Genomic DNA, 5,894 nt, shown 5'->3' with positions numbered 1-5,894 from the left:
CCGGGGAGGGAAGGGCGGGCAGGGAAGAGGGTGGGGAAAGTCGGCTTCCGAGCCGGGCACGACCTCATTAGCATTTAAAGGCGCCCGGTGCCCTTTCCAAGCCACCAGTCCGCCCGGGCCCGGGGCGCAGGGGCCGAGTTGGAGAGTCGGGGGGAAGCCTGGGGGAGCTCTGCGTCGCAGTCTGGGGTTCGCTGAGGAGCACGCGCTGCTGGCCCTTAGTTGGAGCGGGGTAGCGGGGCCCCTTCCTCGCGGCATCTTGACACCTTGAGACTGACCTTTGGGCGGAGGAAAACAGGGCATCCAAATTACGCGGGGCTTCTCTCCCAAGCACGGTTTTTAAGCCCTTTATGTTTATTCGTTCGACGTTTATGAAGTGCCAGAAACTATTTCTGACAAAACAATTAAGAATGAAACAAAATCTTAACTCTGCTTGACTGCTTATTCCTAAGCGATAACTTACGGATAATCTTATCTATAACCCACAGGTAAGGAAATCGAAGTGGAAACGTCAGAGAATAAATTCACATCCTACCTTCTGCTCCAATTGTAGCTCACTGCTGGTGAAAGCTTAAGCAACTGAGCCCGCTTAGCTTCAGGGATGGGGGTACAGAGAAACAGATCACCCGGTAAACATATTCCCAGTTTGAAGTGTCCACATGGCCTTTAGAGAAGGCCCTGGACTATGCTAGACACATGGCCAGAGGGACTACGTATGACCTGCACCCAGCGCCTATTTGGAATTTAGGGGTATGTGGTGTTCTTTACCTATACGGTCCAGACAGACCTAGGTATAAGTTCTAGTTTTGCTCTTTATTGAGAGAGTTCAATGGTGTGCAGCGTCACAGAGGGTGTTTCCTCCTTTTAAAGTTTCTCAAAGGCACCGTGGAAAGGAGATGAGATTATCATATGTTAACTCCAGCTTTTGTCCAACAAAAGCTCATTTTCTTCATTTCCTAGTCTCCTGAATCATTTACCTATTGTTCTCCCCTGGAATTGCCTGTTTTGTGGCTACATCAAGAGGGGTGCTATCAAGTGTAATTCACCATTGTATCCTCACTGGCTAACACAGTACCTAGCATAGAGCTAGAACACAGTAAATGTTTACTAAATGAAAACAAATGAACAAAAAGACCAAAATTTTCCAAACTTATCAACACACTCATTATCAAGTGTTAACTATCCAGCTTTATTACTTTCTTCCTCCATTGATGAAAAAATACAAATTAAAGAAAATAAATTCTTAGAAAAAAATAGCAAAATATGGAATTTTTTTTTTACTTTCCCATGTACTTCTATGTTTTAAAAATTACAAACACCTAAATGTTAAATTCATATTTTAGTTTGACTTCAATATGGAGCATGTGGTAATGTTAATGTGGGTATTTTTAAAAATCCTGGTCAAATACTTAGAATGATTAAAGTATTTCTTAATTTTAAAGATGCTAGTCTTTACATGATAAGCATGATTGATTCTGGCAAGGACCGGCCATTGACTTTCGTATCCAACAAAATTATTACCAGTGCTGTTTACCATGTAGAATTGGATTGCAAGAAAAGAGAGGGCTTGGGCGCCTGGATGGCTCAGTTGGTTAAGCGACTGCCTTCGGCTCAGGTCATGATCCTGGAGTCACAGGATCGAGTCCTGCATCAGGCTCCCTGCTTGGCAGGGAGTCTACTTCTCCCTCTGGCCCTCCCCCCTCTCATGTACTCGCTCTCTCTCTCTCAAATAAATAAATAAAATCTTTAAAAAAAAAAAAGAGAGAGAGAGGGCTTGAACTCTTCAAACCCTATTCTAATAGTCAAGCCCTTTTTAAAAATATATGCAGGTATACCCTGCTTTTCAAAAATTCATGTTAAGCCATTCCACTTTCACAAAAGACCTCCATTAGTACCTGTTTTCAACTAACAGAAAGAAATCCAAAGAGGATTTCGCTTCTATGAAAAAAAGACGAAAAGTGAAGATAGTGTTCAGCATTTGCTTTGTGGCAAGTCATCATAGAGAAGAGTGCACCCTGAGCAGCGAGCATGGCCCTGCCAGGCTCCTTCCCCAGGAGCCACACTCAAGCATCTCAGTCTCAAGCTGCCATAGCCTTGAACTGTTTCCGTGAGCATCTGCATTTTATCTTGATTTATTTTGTGCATCTGTTAGCAAGATGTGTCCTAAGGTATCATAAGAGCCCAAGAGAGGTTACTTTTTGGGTCTGGGAATGCTCAAAACTTTTTCCGTATAAATAAATGGTAATTGTGTTTTTATGACATTTCGGGTTCATGGAAACACTCTACATAACAATAGTGGGGGAAACCTGTATACATATTTACCCTTGGAAAATAATTCCTAATTAACAGGTGGGGTCTCCAACCTCTGGAATATCCTAAAATACTTACAGATGCATCCTGGAATTTCCTAGAATTTTGTGCTGGAATGGCTCCCAAAACTACTCCTCATTTTCATCCAAGAAAAAGCAGTGAGCAGCTTGTAATTCTTGGTATTGTGCTAAATAAATCTAGAGAGAATTATTTAGAACAAACAAGATCTATGTTGTTTTATTTTTTTTTTAAGATTTTTATTTATTTTAGAGAGAGTGTGCATGCAAAAGCAGGAGGGGCAGAGGGAGAGAGAGAGAGAGAATCTCAAGCAGACTCCGCGCTGAGCCCGGAGCCCAAACTAGGGCTCTATCTCACGACCCTGAGATAATGACCAGAACCGAAATCAAGAGTTGGACGTTTAAGCGACTGAGCCACCCAGGCGCCCCAAGATCTATGTTGTTTTATTTATCATAACTAGAGAGTAACTTGGATACAGATGCCCATAAAGTCTTCCCTTCCTTCACTCATTAATTCACACACTCACTTAGCATGTATTTACTAAGCACACACTATGTACCAGACAAAGTGCTACACTATGAGTTCCCAGTGTGGACCAAAATGAAGTTTGCACTAACGTTTTTGGGGTTTTTTTTTTTTTCATGTGATGTTAAATACTTTTTTTCACTATCATTTCCTTTGTAAGAAAATGTCATTTCTAAAAAAAAAGAAAAGAAAATGTCACTTCTTAAATTTGAGATTAAGTGGAACAAACAAAAAACGAATTGTAATCTAATTGTTGGCAGCAAACATTTTTAAGCAATGACTGACTCGATCATGAAAATAAAAGCCACTCTGTTCCTAGTATGAAGGGACTTAGAGCTTCCACAACTTCCGGAAAGGCTGGGGGGTTGGGGGGGGTGAGAGAGAAAATCCAAGAAGCTCCATTGAAGATAACAAATCCAGCCAGTGGTTCTTGAGAACCCTCCCAAAGCCACTAGAGTTGCAGGATCTCTAGGAGACTCAACCATTCTGGGCTACAGCCGCGTTTGGGAAGACTTAAAGCTTATGCAATTTAGACGCCTCTCTTTAAGAAAAAAATAATGAATACAAAATTACTAATGCCACTCTCGCAGTCTTGAAAGGGCCCATGCAGGAAAGAAGCCCCTTAAGTCTAAACTCCCTTAGCTTACATGTGTCCACATGTGTCCACCCCATACCAGCTATCTTAATCAGCAACATAGATGCTAGAGTTCCTCAAGAAGTTTATCTGTAAGCAGCTTTGAACCTCCATCTGTCCATGCATCTTCCTGTAACTAACTGGAAAACAATGACATCCTTCTCTTCTGCCTTCTAAATCTTGAACTAAATCTTGAACCAGTCTCATTGACAGATTCCAACCTGGAACCATACAGGGAAGGAAATTCTGGGAAATATAGTGCTGCCTTTGAGGAGGCTAAGGATGATGCTGAGTTGCCAGAGACTATGCAGCATATCACCCTAGGGAGGAAAATAACAATTGACTAAAGGAGATTAAGGGGAGTTTAAGCCATTCAAGAAACTAGAGCTTCAAAGTATGTAAGCATTGGTATATTAGCATATCTGAGACTGAAAAACAGTGCTCTTCTAAACCTGATCGATGCTAAAACAACGGACGGGGGGAAAAATGGTCTGTTTGGAATAAAAAAGTAGAGGAATAAGCAAAAGATTTGTCATGGTCTCCAACAATGTTCTTCTCCTTCAGGAGAGGAGATAGCCTGACTATAAGTCTCTGTTTGGCATTCACTAATAATGCATTCAACACATTTATTGGCCATTCATATTAGGTGCTAAGGATATCATGCAAATCAAGACCAGAATGTTCCCTGTATTAAAGGAGCTATTGGTCCAGACCAGGACTGCATAACTGAAATATAACTTGAGCCCCAAATAGGAGACATATATGTAATTTTAAAATTTCTGCCAGCCACAATAAACAAGTAAAAAGAAACAGATTAAACTGATTTTAATACATTTTCCTTAACCTGATATGTCCAAAATATGTATTATCATTTCAACATTTAACCAATACAAAGTTATTATCTATTTTACATTATTTTTTTTCTTTTGATACTGTTTTTAAACTCTGGTGTGTATTTTAAACTTACAGCACCTCTCATTGGACTTGCCACATTTAAAGTGCTCAGTGTGGTTAGCGGCTACCAGATCGAGTTGTACAAATCTTCTAGACAAGGAGAAGTTTAATTTTTTTAAGCTTTTTTTTTTTTTTTTTTTTTTTTTTTAGTAATCTCTACACCCAACGTGGGGCTCAAACTCACAACCCTGAGCTCAAGAGTCACATGCTCTTTCAACTAAGCCAGCGAGGTGCTCCTAGACAAGAAGTTTAACCTGAATAATTCTCCACAAGCCCATTGTGAAAAATTCCTGGCCTTGAAATCTAAACCACACATCTGTCTGTGGTAACCTATTAAGATAAGGTTACCTGTCCGGCTCACTTGAGCTTCCCTATGACATATAATACCCAAAGAAATCACATGAGTCATAATTCCATGATTCTGAATAGTTGTATGACAATGTCACTGATAAATTCTACAGCATGTAAATGAAGTTAATTTACAATATCCATTCCTTGCCAACACTGCTTGTGCAGATATACAACTCTTTAAACATATATCATCATACCAAGGTGAGGATGTAGTCTAGGCTGTCTTCCTTTTCATTAAGAGAACTAAGGGTAGGGTAGGGGATTGACTGTGACTTAACCCTCTCCTATGCGAGACTGGATTTAGGATTTGGAAAACACTGCACCTCTAGATCTGAGACCGCTGAGAGAGGAGAAGCAATTACTAAGAAATTTAAAAAGCAGGTTTAAAAAAACCTGATTGTTTCCTTTTTTTTTATTTTATAGAAAAGTTACAGCTTCTCAAAGACTTTGTTGTGTTTGTTTTGCTTCTATTTTTTTTTCTTAACTATTCTTTCATTGTTAAGTTTTTTTTTAATGTTGCTCTAAAGATTAGCAAATTGGTATACTTTTGGTTGAAGAACTTAAAAGGTTGTCTGATAGGTAAATAAGAACTGGAAAGACGTACTAGAAATTATCCATTTCAACCCCACTCATTTTACAAATGAGAATCAGAGATTAATCGGCTTTCTCAAACTAACTCATCTAATTAGTGGAAAAGCTAAAATCAAAACCTGAATCTCCTTATACTCAATCAAGTGCTCTTTCTTCTATACAATTCTAGTTGAAAAAATCCCCATTGCTCTGACATTGAGTCTAGTGGTGTTTCAACTCTCCTCTTTGATTAAGCATATAAGAATTGGAATCTGGTTGGGGTGCCTGGGTGGCTCAGTTGGTTAAGCGTCTGCCTTCCGCTCAGGTCATGATCCCAGGACCCTGGGATGGAGCCCCACATCAGGCTCCCTGCTAGGTGGGAAGCCTGCTTCTCCCTCTCCCACTCCCCCTGCTTGTGTTCCCTCTCTCACTGTGTCTCTCTCTGTCAAATAAATAAATAAAATCTTTAAAAAAAAAAAGAATTGGAATCTGGTAAAATGTAAGAAACATGCATAGAAATCTGTAAACACTCTGA

Source organism: Mirounga angustirostris, unplaced genomic scaffold (genome assembly GCF_029215605.1).
Source record: "Mirounga angustirostris isolate CCGP_5_RB_7025 unplaced genomic scaffold, mMirAng1.0.hap1 SCAF_5, whole genome shotgun sequence".
Taxonomy (NCBI): domain Eukaryota; kingdom Metazoa; phylum Chordata; class Mammalia; order Carnivora; family Phocidae; genus Mirounga; species Mirounga angustirostris.
The sequence above is the reverse complement of the archived record's forward strand: the minus strand, read 5'-3'. Positions refer to the sequence as shown.